The sequence below is a fragment of the Mustela nigripes genome, chromosome 8 (genome assembly GCF_022355385.1).
Source record: "Mustela nigripes isolate SB6536 chromosome 8, MUSNIG.SB6536, whole genome shotgun sequence".
NCBI classification, from domain to species: domain Eukaryota; kingdom Metazoa; phylum Chordata; class Mammalia; order Carnivora; family Mustelidae; genus Mustela; species Mustela nigripes.
In genome coordinates, this window is record NC_081564.1 from 61,132,083 (window position 1) to 61,156,752 (window position 24,670).

At 38.6% G+C, this 24,670-nt stretch overlaps 1 non-coding gene across 1 annotated transcript; it reads right to left on the minus strand.

Moving 5' to 3' along the window:
• Window positions 1–5,697: 5,697 nt before the first annotated feature.
• LOC132024027 (U6 spliceosomal RNA) lies at window positions 5,698–5,806 on the minus strand. Its single transcript, XR_009406144.1, has one exon. It is a non-coding gene; the product is annotated as a U6 spliceosomal RNA (small nuclear RNA).
• Between the last annotated feature and the right edge of the window lie 18,864 nt (window positions 5,807–24,670).

Here is a 24,670-nt window from a genome sequence, read left to right on the forward strand (position 1 = left end):
CAGGGAAGTTTTGCTAAACAGATTTGAGTTCAGCTTGTGGAAGCCTTGAATATCATGACACGATGAGTTGATTTTCTAGCTAAAGGAGGAGGAAGATGCCTCTAGAAAGAAAAGGAAGAATCACAAGGGTATATTTAATTGAGGAACAAAATGCCTGAAGAGGTATAATCTAGTTCTGGTTATGAAAATGGAATAGAGGAGACAGCAAGGAAAGGGAAGAGGTAAAGCTGAATAGAGAGAAGAATGAATTTGAGGTTATAATAGGAAGAAATTATTATTTTTGTTTTTATGTTCTTCAGTAATACTCTAGCAAAAGGCAAATCCTCTTTGGATAAAACAGGAAGCTTTTTTTTTTTTTAAGATTTTATTTATTTATTTGACAGCATAAATAGGCAGAGAGGCAGACAGAGAGAAAGGGGGAAGCAGGCTCCCTGCTGAGTAGAGAAACCAGTGTGTGGCTTGATCCCAGGACCCTGGGATCATGATCTGAGCTGAAGGCAGAGGCTTTAACCCACTGAGTCACCCAGATGCCCCAGGAAGCTCTTTTCAACTAATGTTTTAGCAGGAATTCAGTTAGCAATAGCTGAAAGCAAAGCCCTTGTGAATGGTGGATGGGACAATTAATTGTGACTGGAAAGGTGACAGGGAACCAATGCTGGGATAATGCAGGCAGATGAGAGAGAAACCTGGAACGAAAACCTGGAGGACTTGAGCAATAAAATTTATGTCTTAAAAACCTCTTTTTTAAAAAGGTGGTTCTAGTTTATAAGACACAAGATTGCCTACCAACTGCTCAGGATATCTATGTACTTGTGTGTTCATCCTTGTCAGCTTCTCTGTAGTGTGATTGGCCCATTAAGCCCCAGTGGATGATGGGAAATCCTTCAGGATGGTCAGACCCTGAGAGGTCTATATGGCCACCTTGCCTCAAATGTGATTTTTATTAATATGGGGCTTTTAGAAGATTGCACTCTGGTTGGAAAGCCATTGCAAAAACATTTTGGGGTTTTGAGGCAACTTGCATTGTTACAGAAATATGAACAAAAAGGACATGAGAGAGTCCAAGGGCTCTCTGTATCTTAATGTGAGTTCTATCGAGAGAGGAAAAGTTAGCATGAATAAGATAAATGTAGAAATTTTTCAAGAGTACTCTACTTTAACCACAAGGTCTGAATTGGCATCCTACTTTTTTCAATTGCAGTCCTTTATTTATTTATTTATTTATTTGAAGTAGTTAGAACCAAGTAATATATTGTATCTGGGAAAAAAAAGCTTTGTAAACATCAGAGTTGTACATGTATGACACATTAGTAGTAGCACCATTTTTGTTTTTGAGACACTTAAATATCACGTGCCATGTCTAACACATAAGTGCTAGAAATTGTTGATCTTAGACTTCAAAACAAACAGAATTCATATTCCATATTTTAAAAATCAAGTTTATTTTTATTATAAAAATAATGCCTCTTATTATAGAGAGTTTACTACATAAAAAATAGACCAAAAAAGTCATGTTTCTGTCACTCAAATGCAACACATTCTGATGTGTTTTTCTTAGAGATTTCCTGTGAAAATGTGGAATTTGTTTGTTTCACATAGTTGATCATACTTTATAAAATGTTGAATTGGACTTTCTCATTTAACATTGAAACATAAGGATATTCTCATGTTATTTTAACCTTAAAGAGAGATCATTTTTAGCAACTTCATAGAATCCTAACCATTGGATATGTCTGCTTAAGTCTCATAAGAAATGTCAGGGTCTGTGGTTTCTGCCAATATAACTTACTCTAATGTTAGCATACTTTAATTTGTTCTTATGCAGGGTATATCTGACTTAAAAGCGCAAAACTCAGAATGAGGTCAACAATTCTGGGAAAGGCATGAAAAACAAGGCTCAGTACAAATACTTTTGCTCTTATCTTTGTAGTGTAGAAGAATTACCTAAATCAGGGTCCATAAATTTTGTAAAAGGACAGTGAGTAAACATTTTAGGCTTTGCAGGTCATAAGACATCTGTGTAAAATCAGCCATAAGCACCTCACATCAACAAAAGAAAGCATATAACCCATATGAGCATTTTAGTAGATGCAGAAAAAGCATTTGGCAGAGTCCAACATCTGTTCATGATAAAAATGCTTAACAAAGTATGTTTAAAGGGCACATACCTAGATATAATAAAAGCCATATGTAAGAATCTACAGCTGATATTATAATTAGTATAAAAACTGAGAGCTTTTCTCCTAAGGTCAGGGACCAGGCAAGGTTGTCCACTTTTACCAGTTTTATTCAACCTAATACTAGAATTCCTAGACATAGCAATCAGAAAAGAAAAAGAAATACAAAGCACATGAATTCATAAAGAAGTAAAATTTTCAGTCATGATACTATATGGAAAACTTTGAAGACTCCACCAAAAAATACTAGAACTGACAAATGAATTTAGTAAGGTCACAGAATACAAAATCAATATACAGAGGGGCAACTGGGTGGCTCAGTTGGTTAAGCATCTGACTGGCTCAGGTTCTGATCTCAGGGTACTTGGACTGAGCCCTCTGCTGGGCTCCCTGCTCAGCTGGGAGTCTGCTTCTCCCTCTTCTTCTTCCCCACTTCATGTTCTTTCACTCTCTAAAATAAATGAAATCTTTAAAAAAATCAACGTACCAAAAAAAAAAAAAAAAAAAGAAAAAAAAGAAAACAATCCCATTTACAATTGAGTAAAAAATACTAAAATACCTAGGGATGCACTTAACCAAAAAGGTGAAAGATTCATACTCTATAAAACACTGATGAAAGAAATTGAAGATGACACAAAGAATTGGAAAGTTATTCCATGCTCATGTGTTGGAAGAAAAAAATGTGGGTAAAATATCCATCTTCCCAAAGTAATCTATACATTTAATGCAATCCCTGTCAAAATACCAGTAACATTTTTACAGAACAAGAGAAAGAAGTCCTAAAATTTGTATGGAACAGTGAAAGACCCCAAATAGCCAAAACAGTCTTGAAAAAGAAAAACAAAATGGGAGGTATCACAATTCCAGATCTCAAGATACACTTCAAAACTGTAGTGGTCAAAACAGTATGGTATTGGCACAAAAATAGACCCAGAGATCAATGGAACAAAATAGCCCCCAGAAAAATCCATGATTATATAGTCAATTAATCTTCAACAAAGGAGGCAAAAATATCCAATGGGAAAAAGTATTTTCAAATGGTGTTGGGAAGACTGGACAGCAAAAGAATGAAACTGGACCACTTGCTTAAACACAGAAATTTAAAATAGATTAAGAACTTGAATGTGAGACCTGAAACCATAAAAGTCCTATACAAGAGCCCAGCAACTAATTTCGCTGACACTGGCCATAACAATTTCTTTCTAGGTAGGTCTTCTGAGGCCAGGGAAATGAAATTAAAAATAAATGATTAGGACCACATCAGAATAAAAATATTCTGCACCACAAAGGAAACAGGAAAGCTAAAAGACAATTTACAGAATAGGAGAAGATATTTGCAAATGACATGTCTGATAAAGGGTTAATATCTAATATATATATATAAAGAACTTAACATCCAAAAAACAACCCAATTTAAAAATGGGCAGAAGACATGAACAGCCATTTCTCCAAAGAAGATATCCAGATGGTCAACAGACTATGTTAAAAGATGCTTAACCTTACTCATCATCAGGGAAATGCAAATCAAAAGCACAATGAGATATCATCTCACACCTGTCAGAATGGCTAAAATCCAAAACACAAGAAACAATAAGTATTGATGAGAATGTGGAGAAAGTGGAACCCTAATACATTTTTGTTGGGAATACCAATTGGTGCAGTCACTATAGAAGACAGTATGGAGTTTCTTCAAAAACTAAGAATTACTATATTATCCAGTAATTCCACTACTGGGTATTTATAGAGAGGATATAAAAGCACTAATCAAAAGGATATATGCACACCTGTGTTTATAGAAGCATTATTTACAATAGCCAAAACATGGAAGCAACCCAAATGTCCATTAACTGGTGAATGATAAAGAAGACTTGGGGGACGCCTGGGTGGCTCAGTTGGTTAAGCGGCTGCCTTCGGCTCAGGTCATGATCCCAGGGTCCTAGGATCGAATTCCACATCGGGCTCCTTGCTCAGCAGGGAGACTGCTTCTCCCTCTGCCTCTTCCTGCCTCTCTGCTCGCTCGCTCTCTCCCCCTCTGTCTCTGACAAATAAATAAAATAAAATCTTTAAAAAAAAAAAAAAGGGGGCGCCTGGGTGGCTCAGTGGGTTAAGCCGCTGCCTTTGGCTCAGGTCATGATCTCAGGGTCCTGGGATCGAGTCCCGCATTGGGCTCTCTGCTCAGGAGGGAGCCTGCTTCCCTCTCTCTCTCTGCCTGCCTCTCTGCCTACTTGTGATCTCTGTCTGTCAAATAAACACATAAAATCTTTAAAAAAAAAAAAAAAGACTTGGTATATGCATACAATGGAATATTACTCAACGATAAAAAAGAATGATATTTTGACATTTGCAGCAGCATGGTTGGATTTAGAGGGTATAATATCAAGTGAAACAAGTCATAGAAAGATGAATATATGATTTCACTCCTGTGTGGAATTTAAGAAACAAATGAACAAAGAAAAAGACAAAAAATGGACTTTGAACTATGGAGAACACACTGATGCTTACCCCTGGGGAGAGGGGTAGAAGGATGGGTGATATTGATGAAGGGGAAGGAGCACACTTACCATGGTGAGCCCTGAGTAATGTATAGAATTGTCAAATCACTATATTGTACACCTTAAAATAATAGACTTTTTGTTAACTACACTAGAATTTAAAAAAAAAAAAGCAGCCACAAACAATATGCAAATAAATAGGTGTGACTGTGTTCCAATAAAACTTTATTTATAGAAAGAGTGAATGTGCTGAATTTGGTCCCTGTGAAGTAGTCTGTTGGACTCATGCCCTTGGATTACGGTTCTAGTTACCTGTATGTAGCAGGACAGCCTTGTTTGCACTTTCCCTAGAGGGAGCATATTACAAGGGTGGGGGTGGGGAGACATCCTCCCATATTATTCCATAAAACAAATACTTAAATAGTCCTTTTTATATGCCAGGTACAGTTCTAATTTCTTTAATTATATTTATTCAGTGAAACTTCAATAAAACTATGGAGTTTTTCTAATGTCAGGTTTACTCACCTATTACATTCCTTGGAAATTCTTCCTCCCCTCTTGGGATACTCCAGTGTCCTAATTTTCCCCTGGTTTTCCAAAACTAGGCTGCTGGTAAGAGAGGGTAACACAGGTCATTTATATCGAATCTAGTGTTAATAATCATCAGAAAATAGTATCCCAATTCATACTCAGGAGACATTGAAAACTATCTCTTTGTTCCTAATTCTCATCTCTAAAGTGGGGGACTCAGATGGTTTTGAACTGCTAACTGTAAATCCCAATCACTGGGGGGGCTTTTAGAATATCTCCACTTTTGGCCTGTCTTTGGGGCTGGACTTTGGGTATGTATGCTTACCAAGCTTGATAGATTGTCATAAAGTGGGCCTAGCGGCCCTCCACCTTGTAGCATGCTGCAGGCACCAAAGAAGCTTTCATAGCTACTGATATTTCCAGCCACACCTCTAGAGATTTTTATTTCACTGATCTGGGACATGATCTGGGCATCAGTATTCTTTAAAGCTTCTTAGATGCTTCTGCTGTGCAACCACTGAACTCTATGTTCATCCTTGCACAGGAGCCTTGCTAATCCTCTCTGTATCATTCCAATCTTAGTATATGTGCTGCCAAAGCGAGCACCACTGAGCTCCACTCAAGGTAGTGCTCTGATTCCTGTTTGCAGATAGGTTTGGGTGGATGTGAAGATCTTTTTTCTTAACTTTGCCGAGAATCCATGATTTCATATTTATTCAACATGCTACCGTGGAATATGGCATTTAGGTTATAGAAAAACCTGGTTATCCTAATCATGTTCAGGTTGTTACTTCTGGGTCACAGTATTCAAACTTACCTAAATTATTTTGAGAATGCTACACAGGGACCTTAAACTACTCTGGAAAACATTTGCAGCCTAATCGAAATCATGATTTAACTCACAACCTTCTCATAAAAAATCAAAATGTGATTGGAGCATATTAAATAACTCTATTTTTAGAGCAACTGAAGTAATGTCCCAAGACCATATTGAAGAGTCGAGTCTGCTGCTGCTTGTTTGAATGGAATTCAGTTAGAGGATTTGGGTTTGTGCACTTGAGGCTTTAAGATTCAATGATCAATCTATCACAAAACTAATTTATATCCTACGTTGGTGTAAGAAAGGCACTCTTCTCTGCTTTGGAGGATAGTAAACTGAAGAAAATAAAATCCCTCTCTTTCAGTAATTTATAATCTTCCTTGACGATAAAACTTAAACATGGAACATAAGGCAGTCGACACAAAGCACCAGCTGGGAATTCAGAATAGCAAGGCTGATCTGTGTGCAAGTGGTAATTAGAGATGGCATAGATGGGACAGAGCTGCTGTTTGCAGCACGGGCCACCTTTGTAAGAACACCTGGAGTGTGCATTGAGAATGCTGATTCCTAGGCTTACTGTCTCTCTGGGCAAGAGCCTGGGAATCTGCCTTTTAAATGGAGTTTTCAAACCTTTACTATGTACTCAAGTCTTGAGTACTGTTGATGTAGTAAAGGCAAAGTAAGCTAGGCCTTATAAGACCGGTTGGGGCTAGAGAATAGTAAAGACTAGTTCACATGTATTGAAAGCTAGATACTTTTTTTAAAATTTATTTTTTTTAATTTAAATTTGAATTCAAAAATTTTTTTAAATTTATTTTTAAATATTGTATTTATTTGAGAGAGAGGAAAAGCATGAGTGGGAGGCGCTGAGAGAATCTTAAGCAGATTTTGCGCTGAGCGCGGAGCCTGATGAGGGGCTCGATCTTATGACCTGGATATCAGAACCTGAGCTGAAACCATGTCAGATGCTTAATTATTGTGCCACCCAGGCACCCCCTAGACACATTTTCAAATGGTTTAAGTGTATTACCTCCTTTAAACTGCCCCCAAACAAACAAAAACTGAGTCAAGTTTTGTTATTATCCCCATTTGACATATGAGGAAACTGAGGCATGGGGAGCTTGAGCATCTTTACATACAGTCCCAGGCACAAAAATATAGAGTTCAGCGGACCCTGGGTTACCACTGAGAGATGAAGGAAACGGTTTGAAGAGGTTGCAGTTCAAGGCCCTGATCCCATGTAGAAGGTTCCCAGGAATACAGAGATTGTTAGCAGGATTGCTGCAAAGGATCCTCAGTCCCAGGAATACTTAATAAGGCTGTCAGTTATCAAGAGGCCACTGTTCCCTGTATGACCAGCTTTCATACATTTACAGTGGAATCAAGTGGGTGAACCCAGACTTTTGCACAAAACCAGAACAATTTAATTAGCCACCTTTCCCTCTCTTATTTGGGGCTAGAATTGGGTGAATTTATGGTACAGAAAATAAAGTTTTCTTCAGAGAATAAGAAGTCAGTATTTTGGAGGTCCATTTAACTTGACCAAATATTCTTGTGGGCATTCTGGGCATCGTCCGGTGGGCAACAGTGAGGGGGTGGTGCAGGCAGAGCAGGAGCAAGGCAGTGTGGGGTGCCACTGCAGCTGGGGGCAGAAGTAGGACTAGGGCTTTGACAGCTGGATGAGCCCTGCTTGCTTCCTGTGCTGTGTAGTAGCCTGTAGCACCAGCCACAAAAGTAATTTCCGAACAGGCAAATGCACCAGAGGTGAGACAGAACCAATTAGCCTTGACAGTGTAGCAGACACATTAAAACCTTTCATTCATTGGTTTTTGGGGACCTTCTTTCTTCTTAAATATTACCACTGACCTCTTAAATAAACCTATCTCAACATCGAAGAAAAAAAGGTGTTAAGGAGTCCATATGAAATATGTAGCACATCAAACAGGAATTCAATAGTTAATGTGACAGGTGGCATTGCTGCTTGCTTGAACTTGTCTGCTCCAGACCCATCCGCAGGTGCTCTCTGCAGCCCTATATTGTTTTAAAATGTAAGGCCATGGATGAGAGGACTGCCACTGAGAAGACAGTCTGTGACTACCAGTTTGTGAGGAGGCACCAGGGTGGGTCAAGAGGCGGAGGGAAGCAGAGGGGAATGGGCAAGGACCTTCCTTCTGGTCTTCGAGGGAAGGAAGGGGCAAGGCAAGGTAAACTGGTTTAGGATTGAATAAGTATTTTCAGCAGGTCACAGGGCATAGAGCATGTTCCTAATTGCCTGATACCTGGTCCTGGAGTGTTTAGGGCAGGGGAATATTGGTTCTACAGTGTAAGAGCTCCATGGGCGGGAAAGGTGGGCTTCTGGTCATTTAGTTTGCATATGAAAAATATATTCCTAGAGCAAGTGTTTACAGTAGGAGTTAGCTAGGCCTGGAGGAAGCAGTCTCTATAATAATCAGGGCTCCAGATGTCATAGCATCAGAAGGGAAAAGAAGATAAATACACACATGGTGGATGCTTTATTTTAGGACGAAATACCAACAGCACAAATATTTGTTGAGAATAACTGAACCTAATGAACGTTGCAGTAGAAGTTGGCTTTCTGCATGGATCTGAATCAAGTTAGAGGAAGGACAGTTGTGTCCTATGCGCTGAGTTGAGTGACAAAGCATAGCAGACCATCCCCCCATCCACATTTCCTTTCTGTTTCTTCCCATGTAGTACAAAAGAGCTCCAGACGTCTAATTTCATCCTAGTCTATGCTCCCAGTTGTCACTGCTTGAGTTTCTTGATCATAAACATTTATTTTGAGTCCTAGAGCATTAATGCAGTATGGGTTTTTGTGCTCAAAATGCGTTTTACTAATTTTAAAGCCCAAATATCTCCCTCTAACCCTTTCCCTTCTCGGCTCTCTCTCACTCTCTCAAGTAAATAAATAAAATATTAAAAAAAAAAAAGAAAGAAAAACAAACAAACAAAAACGGGCACCTGGGTGGCTCACTTGGTTAAGCTACTGCCTTTGGCTCAGGTCATGATCCTGGAGTTCAGGGATCCAGTATTGCATGGGGCTCTGTGCTCAGCGGGGAGTCTCCTTCTCCCTCTGACCCTCTCCCTTCTCATGCTCTCTCACTCTCAAGTAAATATTTAAAATCTTTATATATATATATATAAACTTATCACACAAAAAATGTAAGTGGCTTCCTTAGGTCCTTGATAACACTATTTGGGTTTTTTTATATATATATTATATTATAGTATTATAAGAGGTTTATAGTATTATGTAGTATTATAAGTTTTTTCATATATATATTATATTATAGTATTATAAGAGGAAAATTAAATGCCTCGACTATTTTTAAATTTCCAAATCTTCTGTTGTCCCGGGGCATATCCTCTGTGAATATCAAGGGTCTACTATCTATAGGTTTTGTTACCCAGTAACCTTAAGAATCATTTTCTAAAACAGACTGCAAACACTGTAATGTGGGATTCCTTTTTAGAAATCCTAATTTGAATTGCATTACAAAAGAAATAACTACTGTGTGTAGAAAATATGGACGAATAAAATAAATTCCAAAGAAAACTACTTCTGAAAAATAAGAAATGTATAGTTTCAGATATAAAATATTTTGAGAAAACTGAGTCACTCCATGGGTGCCTTCTATTTGTAACGTAGATATTTCATTTTGTAAGTTGCGAGTATATTTTTACTTCTAAAAATAGTTATTACATGATAATGGCTAGTACCCCCATTATATTTTTACACCAAGATTTATTTAAGCAATCCTCTATTTTAGGGTGTTTCAGTTATTAAATATGTTGTTAATTTCCTTAGGTTAAATTATTAGAACTGGTAATGATGATTCAAAGAGCATTCATGTTTTCAGTTCTTTTAATACATAAGACAAAAATAACTCCCAGAGAAGTTGATAAAATTTACACTCTTCACAAGTATAGAAGTATCAGTTTGATAGCCAAGAGCTTATTCATTGTTTCATTTACATTTTTTCCATTACTTATAGCTCTAGCATTTTTTTCTTCATGTGCCTATTGTTAGTTTGTTAATACAAACTAATTATGCCTGTTTATTTCTTTGACCTTCTGTCTTTTGGTGGGTCTATAATTTTTTTTTTTAACTTATTTCTTAGAACTCAGTGTTGACAGCACACTGACTGTAGCAAATTCATCTGATGTCCTGCATCACATACCCTTGACTTACCTCTGATTTCAAATTTTAGCCACAGCTGTGGACAGTAGTTCTCCACAAGGTCAGTTTCTCTGGCATGCACTTTATATCTTTTTACCTTCTATTTTAGGGAATTCTCCAAAGCCTCACAGCCTTCTTGGATGGGAGGGGTTAATCCTCACCCAGTCAGAGATAAGAACCAATGGGGCAACGCTCTAGGCTCCTTATTCTGGATGGTTAATTCTAAACAGCATGTTATGTGGTTTTCAGAGGTCCCAGTGGCTACCCTGTCCTTCAGCAATGACCTTGATTTTTGTTTCCTCTTCTATCCACTTTCACTTTTCCAGGCTTTCTCACTTCTGTTCCCTGGTATCACTTCATACATAAACACTCAAGTCCTTGTCTCAAGCTCTGCATTTAAGGGACTTCAAGTGAAGACATTAACTCTCTTCATTTAGGTACTGGTATTTTAAATTTCTCTCCAGCTTGGGCCAGCAGAATTGTCTTTTATCTAAATTGACCTTTCACATCTGTTGATATTTTTCTCTAGGTCTCCAGCTGTTTTGTTCTGTGCCAAGCATATTGGTTTCCCCTTGGTGCTGTAACAAATTGCCACACATTTGGTGTTTTGAAATAACACAGATTTCTTTTGTATAATTCTGGAGGTCAGAAATCTCAAATGGGTCTTCCTCGGTTTAAAAATACAAGTGTTGGCAGAGTTGTATTACTTTATGCAGGCTCTAGGGGAAAATCCATTCCCTGCCTTTTTCATTGTAGACAAGCCATCGTCATTCCTTGACTGATAGCCCCTGACTCCATGTTCAAAGCTAACAGCATAGCATTTTCAATCTTGAACTCTGACCCTTGTGTCTCCTTCTTTTAAGGACCCTTGTGATTACATCAACCATGCCCACATAACCCAGAATAACTTCCTATGGCAAGACCCTTAATTGAATCAACTTCAAAAACCTGTTTTGTAATGTAAGAAGACATATTCAGAAGTCTTGGGGATCAGGATGTAGACATCTTTGGGGAGCCATTATTGTGACCTATAGGGTATGCTGAAATTTTACCTTTTCGTATCAAATTCTAGATCACAATTAGAAATTTCTAATTCGTGAATCTACAGTTGCCAAAATTTATAATGGAGTCCTTTCAAGTGATATTCTTAGTGATCTTTTGGTCATTTCAACATGCTCAGCAAAGTGCCTATCACTGGGTCTGGAAACAGTGTTCTCTGTATGTGGGACTCCACTCTACTGTCCAGTTCTGCCCAGGGCTGCATCATTTAGTTGTCTTTTATATTCTGTGTCAGTTTTTAAAATTCAGCCCCTTTGGAAGAAAAACTAACATCTTCATTAGGGTCCAAAGTGGAAAGGTATGCTTCTTGGGTAGAATAGTGGATACCATGAAATTTTGTGGAAAATTCCAACATCCTTTCTGGATGCTGCATCTAAGGGTTTTTCAGCCTGAATATTTCATATCCACATCCAATGCACTTTAGTGATGGACTAATGTAGGTATCACTTGCTGACTCAGTTTCCTGAAGAAAGTTACAGTTACTCATATAATTAGGTACTGTTCTACCTTAGATGGTACAATATGCCTACTGTATGGAAGATTCAAGTAAGTAACAAATTTAGATGGGCTGGAGTCTTAAGCAAAGAACATCTTTGGAGTGAGAGATGAGATGGAAGTCTAGCTCTTGTACCTACTGTTGTGTGTCCTTGGGTAATGTACGTAACCTCTCTGAATCCTACTTTTGTTTAGTAATTGGATATGTACAATAAACTATTTCCTGGGGAACAAGCAGTTGGGGAATGCATCAAAAAAAATGTGATATATAGTCTAGCATCTGACATATTGTATGGACTCAGCAAATATTTGCCATTTTAAAATAATTACTCAGCAATTCTTCCTTTTCCTTCCTGCATCATATTTTTTTTCTTCTCCACTATGTCATTTATTTTTTAAAAAAGATTTTATTTAGGGTGCCCAGGTGGCTCAGTTGGTTAAATGTCTGCCTTTGGTCAGGTTGTGGTCCCAGGGTCCTGGAATCGAGTCCTGCATCGGGCTCCCTGCTTGGCAGGAAGCCTGCTTCTCCCTCTGCCCTTCATTCCATATTTATATTTAAATAAATAAAATCTTTTTAAAAGATTTTATTTATTTAAATAAATCAAAACTAAACCTTAAAAAAGATTTTATTTATTTCAGAGAAAGAGAGTATGTAAGCATGGGCAGGGGGAGGGGTGAAGGGAGAAGCAGACTCCCTGCTGAGCAGAAAGCCTGATGTGGGGATGAATCCCAGTACCCTGAGATCACGACTTGAGCCAAGGGAAGATGCTTAACAATCTGAGCCACCCAGGCATCCCTCCACTGTATCCTGTAAAATAGCATGCAAAATCACATAATTTCTTCCATCTAAAAAAAGCCCCACCTTCCTCTTAAGATACAATCCATTTTTCTTCATTTTGCATTTTTTGTGACATTCTCTAAAGACTAGCCCATACACTGTTTCCACTTGCTCTCCTCTGTCTCTGTTTCTCCCTTACTGAGGCATAATTTATATATCGTTAATTGGCTCATTTTATGTGTACAGCTCTATGAATATACTGAAAAAAAAAAGCTCATGAAATGATGCTTTTAAGTGATACAGGGGACACTTACTGTCTGCTCAGATCAGGTATATTCCCTTTTAGCAGATCTGTGAGGCCACCTCCCAGCTTCACCTCCTGGGTTGCTGCTAGCAGCGGGTCCCTACGACCTTGAGAGGGTTGCCCTTGGGTGTTGGAAACACCTTGCTTCTATGAAGAACAGGAAACATCTGGGAATTAATGTCACCACCCCAATCCTGAAACCTGGACCAATGGCTGGCTGCTGTGGGAATACTAACACCCAGTTCCTTGATCTCACAGTGGGATAAACTCTGACGTGTGATTTATACTCTAGAGCTACCCAGGGGATCAGGCTGAAGCTGAGATGAGCTTGACTTCTTCCTCTTCCTTACCCTGATCCTTCCACTCCTTTTCTGCTGTCTCCTGAGGACATTTGTTTAATAAATCACTTCCATTTAAACCCTTGGCTGTGGGTCAGCTTCTGGAAGAACCTGACCTCGACAGGTGGCCAAATGTCAGAACTTGTCACAGCCACAGGCAAGATTTATGTTACAGGCACGGAAGGGGCAGTCATTCATCACAGCAGTCCTGGAAGCAAAGTTAGAGTCTGAATCATGATGACATCCTGAAGTTAGGGAAATTCAGGGAGGGACAGGGAGACCAGGGTCTGCGGTGGATGGTGTGGACAGTTCCTCTGAACAGTCATTGATATAGATGACCACTGGCTCTGCATATCATCCAGGTCCACTTCCTTCCTCTAGACTCATTATTTTGGTCTCCAGAACCAGGCTCTGTCAGTGTGTGTTTAGGTCATTGATGTTAAGTGTGCTAGCCCTGACCTGTCCAGACACAACTTGAGTTTGTGTTTGGGTCTCTCTAAGAACCAAGTTTTGGCAATACAGAAGGGAGACCTTTAAGTTCTTAGATATTCCTTATTAAAGATCTTACCCCTCCCCCAAGGCCTATATTCTCCCTGACTTTGGCCTAGTTTCATGTAACTTAATATTCATTTGTGAGGTCCACTGTTCAACCTTGTATTTCACGAGATTGTACACAGAATGGAAGAGGAAGAACACTTCTGGGAGAAGCACACCCAGGTGGGGGGAGCTGGGCAAAGAATATATGCCCACAGAGGAGGCTGAGCCCTGCCCATCCCCATAACTCATGAAGGTGGTCCTGACTATAACTCCATAGAGGTCAGATAGGGCTAAGGTTGATAGGTATAGCAGGTTCTGTTAAACATGGTAAGTAAGCACATGACTTTGAAACATTGCCAATGAAATTGGATGGGTAGATACTTAAATGTTAAAATTCAGTTCTGTATAACACTTACTCATGAGGCAGAATGAATTCTGTTACATTTTTTTGCCATTTTCTATCCATTGGGCTGTCCCTCAAAGTATATAAATTCCCTTTAAGAGGGTTGTATTTTTGATTCCTACACTATTCTGCTTGCATTTCATAGTGACTCATTATGTCCTTATTATCCTGCCTGTCTAAAAGTAGCATCTTGTATTCATAAATTGTCAAACTTTAGAGGCAGGGCCATCTGTAGAATCTCTGACTGGCCAGTTAATAATGACTTGTAAGGATTTATTGGCACTATTTTCAAATTAATGACCAATCCTTGTTATCTTACTTTCCTATTTCCCCTACCCCTTTTTGGGTAAAAACCTCTAAATTTGGATATTTGATAGGGAATGGTGAATTAGATACAGTTCTGTGGTATTGACAGGACCCTTCTGTTCAGGACATTCTGTTTATAGTTCATAAGGCGGCCACATGGTGTGTGAGTGTGTGTTGGTGGCAGGGCACGTGGGGAACATGAGCAGGCTGGTACATGACACAGTGCTAGATTGAATCCTAGCCCCTGGTTTTAATTAAGAGTCCAAACTGGCAACCACCAAGTATTGTCCTCCCTGATATTTTCCCTGCTGTGCCTTTGGATTACTGGGCAGTGGCAATGGTGGCCACCTGGAGACCATTCATTTTATTCATTGTGGAGTCAGGGTCTTGGATGTCTCCTTGACAGACTAGGGTTTAGCAATCATGAGTGGCGGGTCCTCTGAGCTCCAAATCTCCTTTCTGTGTCACAACATCATGCTGGATCCTATAGAGTGTGTTGTGAGTGGGGCAGACATTTCTGACAAAGTCAGAGCCAAGGGGAGAAAGAAGATGCATCTGGGTGTTGCCGCTGTATAAGTAAGGAGCCCTGAAAGGCCAGTGACCTTGTTAGAAGTACAAGATGTCAAAAGGCTCTTGGCAGCTTCCTTTTGATCCTCAGCAGTACCCTCTTCAAATGGCAGGGGTTACAGTGGTTCCCACTTATCTGGTGTTTTCCCTTTCCATGGTTCGGTTATGATCAGCTGTGGTCCAGAAGCAGATTATCCTCTTTGTGACTTAGAGTCAGAACATCAGTGGTAGCCTATCACTATGTCACAGTGACTATATAATTCACCTCACTTCCTCGCCTCATGTGGGCTTTTTATCATCTCAAGAAGGGTGAACGTAACACCATAAGATACTTAGACCCCTGTCACATAACTTTTATTACAATACATTGTTATAATTGTTCTCTTTTATTATTGTTAATTCCTTGCCGTGACTAATTTATAAATTAAACTTTAATATAAGTATGTATGCATAAGAACAAAATGCAACATATATAGGGTTTTATGCTGTCCAAGTTTGAGACATCCACTGGGGGTCTTGGAATGCATTCCCTATGAATAAGGAGGTCCCGCCATATTTGTTTTATTGCACTGGTTGTTGGTTGGCTGTGAAAGGCTGTGCTTTTCTCCACCCCGTTGTATCTACTCTCTCTTTTTATGTTGATTTTATCCTTCTTTCTTAGCAGTCATCCCCCATGTTGTCTGAACTCTGACTGGTGTTAGGGAAGGAATATAGATGAGTGAGAGCATAAATGGGACTCTGTTTTTGATCATCAGGGAAAAGTGGAGGAGGGGAGTCTCTGTTAATCTCTAACAGCCAGTGGGAAAATGCTCTTGGGAGCAGCAGGCTCTTCATTTCCCCCAAAGGGTTCCAGTGGATGGATGAATGCAGATGGATTCCAAAGGAATTCCAGGGAATTCATATGTATCATATGTAAGACTAATTAATTAATTAAGACTGATCCTAAAGGTCACTATTTTGATGTCAGTCTGAGGATCATTCTGAGCTGAATAATGGCAATACCTAACCGTTCTATGGTGCCTACTATGTGCTAGGCAAGGGCTTTACCCAAGTAGCCCCGGTATGTACTGTGTAGTGTGTACTGTTCCCCACTTCCCTTCTGTCTCAGGATAAACCAGCCTTAGTATAAGAATCATTGTCCTGAAATTTTAAATGTATTTTTGTCATCAACCAAGAATAGTGATAGGAACACCAAAGAAAGGGTTACCTAAAAGTGGGCAATTTCCCTTAAAAATTATAATACAGTATTCTCCCTTTGTTCATTATCCATTTCAGAGTATTAAGAAGAAATATAGCTTCACAGTCTCCTATCTGTGATGCCAAACTCTAAAAAATTCCCTAAGCCAAAAGTTTTTGTAAATTTTGGATTTGATGAACTTCATTTGACAGCCAAACCTGATCTGAACTTGAATGAAACAATAGTTTTATGCCATTCAGTGTGAACATCTGTATGTTTTGTTGAAGAAAAATCAGTATGCTTGACTGAAAAATCAGTATGTTTGCCCCAAATCAAACAATATGTTGTGTTTGCACAGTATTGTCTTTCTAAAATCATCAGAATTTGAAACCTAAGTGGCCCAAGGAGTTCAAAAAAGGGCCGGTAGATTTGTATAAAGTAGCATAAATAATACTGGCTAAAGGAATGCATTGCTTGCTATGTGATGCTGAGGAGATTATAGTATATTTTATGCTTGCCTGTGACAAAGTGGCCTGGCTTAGAATCACTGTTCAGATTTTATTAGAGAATGATGCTTACTCCACCATACCACAGTTGACAAAAACCTTTATGGTGCTGCTGAAATGGCAGATGGAAAAGGTTGGTAGCATCTGTAGTACAATTGGGAAGATTTTCTGGGTGTCTCTTTTTCTTTTTATTCACAAAACCATCTGTAAATCACTTGTTCTAGAAATTTACTAAGGGTGGATATCCAACTCGGGAATGTGTACTTTGGACTTTTCCTTTTTAAAACTTTGTACACCTATCTCTCCTTTTCCCAGTTATTTCCTCTTTCCTGCTTGCATCTGTCCTTATCCTCTCCTTGACTCTTACTTCCTTCTACTTACTCCTTCCCTCTTTCCAAAGTCTAGGAGGAAGGGGAGAGAAAACCTGGAACCCAGAAGTAAGAGAGAGGCTAATTTTAGGACAGACCAGGGGTTGCAGGTAAGAGATTAAGTAGCACCGAAGACCTAGAATTGGCAGAAAGCATCGCTTTGGCCTACCCTCCCTCTTAATACCCTGTTTTTTAAGTTTATTTCCTAATTCCTTTCCAGCAGAATGGAAACATAGATATGGAAATGGCACAGGCAGAGGCTTATTATAGATTGGGTATGAGCACAAGAGAATTTGGCAACAAGAAATCACAGACGAAGTAAGTTTAAATTTCCACAGAGAAAGAAAGATCCTGGCTGGTTGGAAGGCAGAAGATGGTGCACCATGATTTTCCGGAATCCTTTGGAGTGGTGGTCTTGAGGTGCATATTCAGCCCCCCTCCACTGCTCTTCTTTATGCCCAACACATTCACCTCCAGAGAACCTCTCATTTACCTGCCTATGGTCTTCCCTATATAGGTCCTGGTATACTTGCTTCCCTCAAGGTTGTGAGTTGGGGTTCATCTATATGCCTTGCTTCATGCACAGGCAAGCATGTAATCATGTGTCTGTGAGCCCTGATATTTATATCTGGCTAACACAAAGCAGAGGTTACTGTTAGATGGATATATCTGGATTATGACCCCAGTTATGTCTGTTCTGTATAAATTTGGGGAAATAGGGTCAACATGTTATTTCATGAGTACCTATCATGAGTACCTATGGAGGAGATGATCTGGCTCTCTGTGTGGGTCTTCATTTAGATAAGTTCAGTGGGAACTTACTGGGAAACTTGGATCCCAGGCTCTTAGCTGAACTAACAATACCAGAAAGACTTTGATCTTTGCAATTTTGCAGTTCTATAGCTGCTAATAAAATGTCTTTCCCTTTTTTAGCTTCATTTGCAAAATGGAAAGATTAAGCTATTTGAGCTCCAAAGAGCTCTGTTTTGTAATATTCTAACACAAAGAACATGGAAACCAATCCATCAGTCTCCTGGCAAAATTAAAGTTCTACCTAGCCTCTTCATCACTGTGGTGGCTATAGACCTTGATTTGCCTGGGGCGGTCCTGATGGATGTCTGCTGTGTTAGGATAATTATTAATGGAGCTCCTGTTACTCTATTTAAATGATAATATACATGGTCATCCTACTGAAAGCAGACACTGTTCCTAGACACATTTTCTAGGAAATGTATTCCTCCTGAATGTTCTCTAAATAAGGTTATGTTATGGAGGCTTTGCTGACTCCTACAGGCGATTTGGTTCCCTTTTCCTTCCTGTCCTGGCAGGTGATAAATAAATAAAACAGATCGCCTCTCAGGAGCTGTTGTCAACTTTGCTCCGATCCAGCCCCAATTTGAGGTGTTTTTTTGTTCCTGTCCCCATCACTCAGGCCTTGAAAGCTCATAGATTTCTGATTTCTTCCTTGAAACGTGACATGATAAATAAGACGGCACACTTTACTGCAAGGGCCAAGGGAGAGAAGGATAAAAAAAGAACTGTCCCGTACAATGGGACATTATTGAACAGGTTTGGCTTCTCACATGGGGGAGAAGTAGGGGCCTCTGTATAGTATGATTTCAGGAGCTCAGGGAAATTTTCTTCTGTAGGTCTGATGGATGGATAGCCATCTTTTGAACTAAGGACAAAACAGTTATTCCACAATAAGAGAATGGTTTGAATTAGAGTTCTGGGGGTGGAGTTCAGTGACATCCATACTGAGCCTTTGCCCACAGCAGTATGGGTCCTGTAAATCCAAACAGTACTCGTATCTGGGAAAGTAACAGTTCCTCTGTGCTCTGAGGCAGTTAGGGACACCTCTCAAATATTGTGCCCAATTGTAGGTGTCTCCTAAGTACTAAAAATGCCCAACACCAGCGTGTTACCATTTACAATGTTATCTCTTTATTACGGTGTGTTCCTTTCAGGTTTGTTGTTGTTGTTTTGTCTTGTTTGTTTGTTTGTTTTTTAGTTTTGTTGCTTGGGATTCTTCTCTTTCATCACCTAGCAGATCTCAGCTAGGTAGGAGGTGAGGACCAGGGAGTACTTGAAGAAGCTGTGTGTGGGGGGAGGGTAAGGGTTACGGTAAGGATGCACATGTTAGTTTGAGTCTTGAAACATTGGAAGAGGGTTACCTCTGCTAAGCGCTAATGACAGCGGTGGGTGGTTACTCAGCCCAATCCAGTACGCACGCTCTCTTTCTTTCATCTTGATGAATTTTGAGTCTATCTACTTTTCTCTCCATTGCCTAAACTCTAAAAATAAATTGATTGAGCATTTTACATGTAATATTTAATTCTCATAAAAACCCTGGAAGGGAAACTGCCCACATGTTATAGATGATAAAAGTGAAGCTTTGACAGGTTAAGTAACTGACTCAAGATCATCCCGCTAATATGGAAAAGCCAAGTGTCAAACCCACACTTTTTTTTTTTTCTGCCTTCTGTTATTATTTTTTTCTGTTAACTTCTTATTTTCATGTTGTTTTGGACTTAAAGAAAGATTGGAGGGGGGGCGAAGAAAAGTCCTGTATACCCTTCCACATAGATTTCCCAGCTGCGAACATGTTTGCATATTCGCTTTATCATTTTTGTTTCCTCTCAGCCTTGTAGATGTGTGTTTTTTTTACTCTGAAGTACCACAGTGTGTTTTGTAAAAATAAGGAATTTGCTTACATACCCCTAGTACGGTCATTAAGATCAGGATATTAACATTGTTATAGTAATATTATCTATAAGCCTTAGTCAGAATTTACTTTTTGACCCAATAATGTCCTTTATAGCCAAAGAAAATCCTGGATTATGTATCACATTTCACTTCTGTTCTTTAGTCTCCTTTAATTTGAATCAGTTCTACAGTCTTTTTATTTCATGACATTAACTTTTAAATGTCAGGAAGTAACATTTTGTATTTTGAAAAAATAATACAAAAAATTAAAAAAAATACAGGTCAGTTATTTTGTAAATGACCCTTGAATTTGGGTTTATTTGATGTTTCCTTATACTTAGATTGAGGTTATACATTTCAGGCAAGAATACCACAGAATTAAGCTTGTTTCCTTAGTGCGTTAGGTCAGAAGACACGTTATCTGGATCTGTCCCATGACTGCTAATGTTAACTTGAATCACTCAAGATGGCATCTTCTTCTTCCTTTTTTTTTTTTTTTTTTTTGATAAAGAAAATATATACTTTTAAGATTTTATTATTAGAGAGTAGAAGGAGGGGGAGCAGTAGGCACAAGGAGAGGGAGAAGCAGGCTTCCCACCTGGCAGGGAGCCCGACGTAGGGCTGCATCCCAGGACCCTGGACCCTAACCTGAGCCAAAACAGACACTTAACCAAGTCAGCCACCCCGGTGCCCCAAGATGGTGTCTTCTAGGTGATTCCACTGTAAAGTTAACCATTTTTAAATTTATAACCAATAAGTATCTTGTCAGAAGATACTTTAAGGCTATAAAAAGTCCAGGCACTCATCAGATTTCACCCTAGTAGGTGAAATGTCTAGCCTTCACTGATGATTCTTGCCTGAAACAATTATTATTAAGGTGATTATAAAATGTTAATTTTCTAATTCCAACATTGATTCTACATTTATTAGGTAATCCATCTATAAAGAAGAAACTTCTTTCTCTGTCTTCCCTTTCCTTTCTTTCCTTAGTAATAAAATTGTAAATTAGGTATACTTAATGCTGTGGACGTTGATTGAAGTCTGTCTTCTCATTGCTGCAACTTCCATTCTTACCACTGCATCCCTAAAGACCAGGGCAGGGCCTGGCACCTAGTAAGAGTTCGATTTAAGTTTGGTCAGTAAAGTATATACTCTTGACATAGAGACATGCGTTGATTTCAATACTTTTGTGTTGTGATACTCGGGTTTAGCCTCTTTTTATGTTTTTGTAATTGTTGAAATGATATAGTAGTTATGAGGCATAGTTGTAGAAATATAAACATAATATTTCTAAGAAAGATTTATTAGAGAACACAGGGTGGAGAGGATGTGGGGGAGAAGTGGCTAGAGGGAGAGAGAATCCAAGCAGACTTCCTGCGGAGCACAAAGCCCATTGCAGGGCTCAATCCCATGACCCTGAGATCATGACCTGAGTCAAAATCAAGTCAGGTGCTTAACCAACTGAGCTACCCAGGTGCCCTCCAAAATGTAATATTTATATTAATAAATACAATTAAATGTGATGTTGTATGTTTTGAATAATAAGGCAACATAAATTTGGGCTTAAGCAGGCTTTGGACTTGAAAGAGATTTGATATTTTAAGTGACAGATCTTTGAGGAAACAGTGGTTCTAAAATGAAGTTTATGATGGAAATAACGTGTGTATCTTTTTTAAAACATTGTTGCAGATACTACTTTCACTGTCATTGATGTTAGATTCTCAGAATAATTGTTAGATCCTAGTTTTTGAATCAGTAACAGTTAATAATGCAATTGATATAATGGTATTACATTAATATATAGTATATCCAATTATAGTATTGATAGGATTATATTAATATAGCATATTAGTTAATATATATTAAATGTTAATTATATAATAGCTACACTATTAATAATCTCAGTTAATGATATTCCAAGCCACAGCAGTGTCCAAAAATCACTGTGATCTCTCCAGTGATTTTTCCCATAATAAAAGAGTTATCAGGCTATATTTATCCTTTAAGACTGATTTGTTCATTCTGCTTCCTTGTTCAGTCTGGTACCTTGCCCAGATATTACATTCAATGACTGTTGTCTGTTCAGTTTTACCTTAAAAATGATAGGAGAGCTTTACTTAAAAAATATACTATACTTAAAAAGGCTTTCTTTTTTTTTTTAATAGAAAAAATCTTATGCTGGTACTCTCTCTTTCTAAGGATTTTTAATTTTCTTCTAGACTAATTTTTAATAGACTAGCAATCCACAGATGAGAAATAAAAACCCATATAAAAGGTGATTAAAATATAATGGAACATTATTCACTTTCACAAGTATCCTGAATTCCCATGGCAAATTACCAGATTTTACAGTTTTAAAATAGGGAAATGGAGATGCAGTGAGTAAAGAAAAATTTGCATTGGTGATAAAAGTTATACATATGCATAATACCCATAAGAAAGACAATTACTGCAGCCTTACTCATTGGCCAGTAGGCATTTGTCTGATATGCACTTACATTCTGTGAAAAACCTGGCTCATTAGCCAAATGCCATCTGATAAAGGCAGCTGAAGATGAGGAGTGCTTTGAGGCATTTGTTGTCAGGCTTTTTGACTAGCTTCTTTGTCCTTCAGAGTATTAGAATTCCTCTCCCTAAATTAGGACGTGGGCCTCCAAAGGAAGCCCCAAAGCAAAGATGGGAAGGGAATGTGGATTCTGCTCCATTCCTCTAGAATTATAGGGTACTCTTGCATGCTCCTTTCCCATGGGTAACCTTATCATCTCACCCCACCCCTGCCCCAGATCCACTGCCCTGGCTTCTTCCGTATATGCTATCATGTATTATACATCTCATTTGTCTAGACTCTTTCAACATACTGTGTATAAAAGTCACTATGTTATTGAATATATCTATTTCTTTTTACTATATAAAATTCTATTGTATGAAAATACTACCATTTATATGTCCATTTTCTTGTTGACATTTGGATTATTTCGTGGTTTTGGTTATAGCTGTTATGAGTGTTATGTATGTCTCTGGATGGCCAAATGAATTCATTTCTCTTGGGTATATAACTAGGAGTGGAAATTCTATGTCAAAGAGTGTGGTAATGTTTAGTAGATACTGACATAATCTTCCAGCTTAGTTATACCCTTTTATACTATTGTAGGCAATATGTGAGAGTTTGTTACTTCTAGCTTTGTTGACATTTGGTAGTGATAGTCATTTTCATTGTAGCCACTTGTGTATGTAATGGCTCGTTGTGGGTAACTTTTAGATTTTTACATAGTCTCTCACTGTCATTTTCATCATCAGATACAGCACCTTTTCATAGCTAGACCTCTTTGATGTCACTTTGATGTCACTCTTGACCTCTTTGATGTCACCCTCTTTGACGTCATTTTTCCAGTGTAGTCAAGTGTGTGTGTTTGGAACAGTGTTCTGCTTTTACCACCCTGGTTTTATTTTTATCCCTCTTTCCGGGCACTAAAAACTTTTAGTTATTTAGATATGCCACAAAAATAAGGTAGGACAACTAAAATGTATAATAAACATAACTGCTGCTCACTTCTTTAATTAAAAGTGCATATATAGTCGTGCCTGGGTAGCTCAGTCGGTTATGCATCTGCCTTTGGCTCAGGTCATGATCTCAGGGTCCTAGGATCAAGCCCTGGGTAGGGCTCCTTGCTCGGCGGGGAGAACTCTTTTAAAAAAGATCATATTAAATATTACATAGAAAAAGCACAAAGAGTTAAAAAAAATGCTACTCTTTGTTAATACCTAAACACTGCCAATCTGAGATCACTGGAAAGAAGTTGATGTTATCTATAGCTCTGAGTAGAATAGGAGATGGTCCTTAAATGATGGTTAGGCTTTGTGTGACTGATCCAGAAGTTCATCCCAATGAAGGCAGGTGGGACTACTTTGGTATTTTTAGTTCTAAGAGCCCAGTTAGGAAAAGAAAATAGAAATGGCAGTAAAGACTCAGTTAAGCAGGACCTATAGGTAGTGGTAATATCATTAGTTGCAGCTCATGGAGAACCAGATGAACACATTTTTTGTTAAACTTTCTTGTTGGGTATTGTCTTCATGTCCACATTTGTTTTATGTCTCAGTAAGGAGAGGATACTGAATATGATTGACTTTGTCTCTGTAGATGGAGGGATCTTAAGAGCCTTGGTGACATCTTAATGGCTATGAATTCTCAGTGTTCTGTACTAAAAATAGAGACAGAAAATGAAGAGTTCACACTGAATTCGTAATGACTCTAGGATTTGCCCTGAATATTTGAAGTAAAATTGCTCCATTTGGTTTTCTTTCTGCTTCTCTCTCTTAGCCCACTGGATTGAAGAAACTACTGTTTGTTAGGTCTGATTATTTCAATTCCATTTAATTGGAGACTTATTGTCATTTGCTCATCAGTGTACTAAAGGTGGGAGATAGCTTGAAAAACAGAAATGAAAATCATAAAATCACACAAGAATACACAAAATCCATATTTTATCATGACTGAGTGAAGTCTACTTTAGTAGGGAAAAGCAGCAAGTTCTTGAACTTACCCAGGACAGAAAGAACTAGTTTGTGGGAGTGCTATGTTGGTGAGAAAATAACAAGCTTTTAGCACCAAAGGTCAGAGTCCAAACTTTAGATTGCAGCGTTGGGTATGCCATTAACTTTTTTGTGCTTGAACTTTTTTTGTGAACTAATTTCTTCAGCTTAAAAATGGGGAAAAAAAGGGGGCACCTGAGTGGCTCAGTGGGTTAATCCTCTGCCTTCTGCTCAGGTCGTGATCTTGGGGTCCTGGGATCGAGCCCCACATCGGGCTCTCTGCACAGCAAGGAGTCTGCTTCCCCCTCTCTCTCTGCCTGCCTCTCTGCCTACTTGTGATCTCTCTCTCTGTTACATGAAGAAATAAAAAATCTT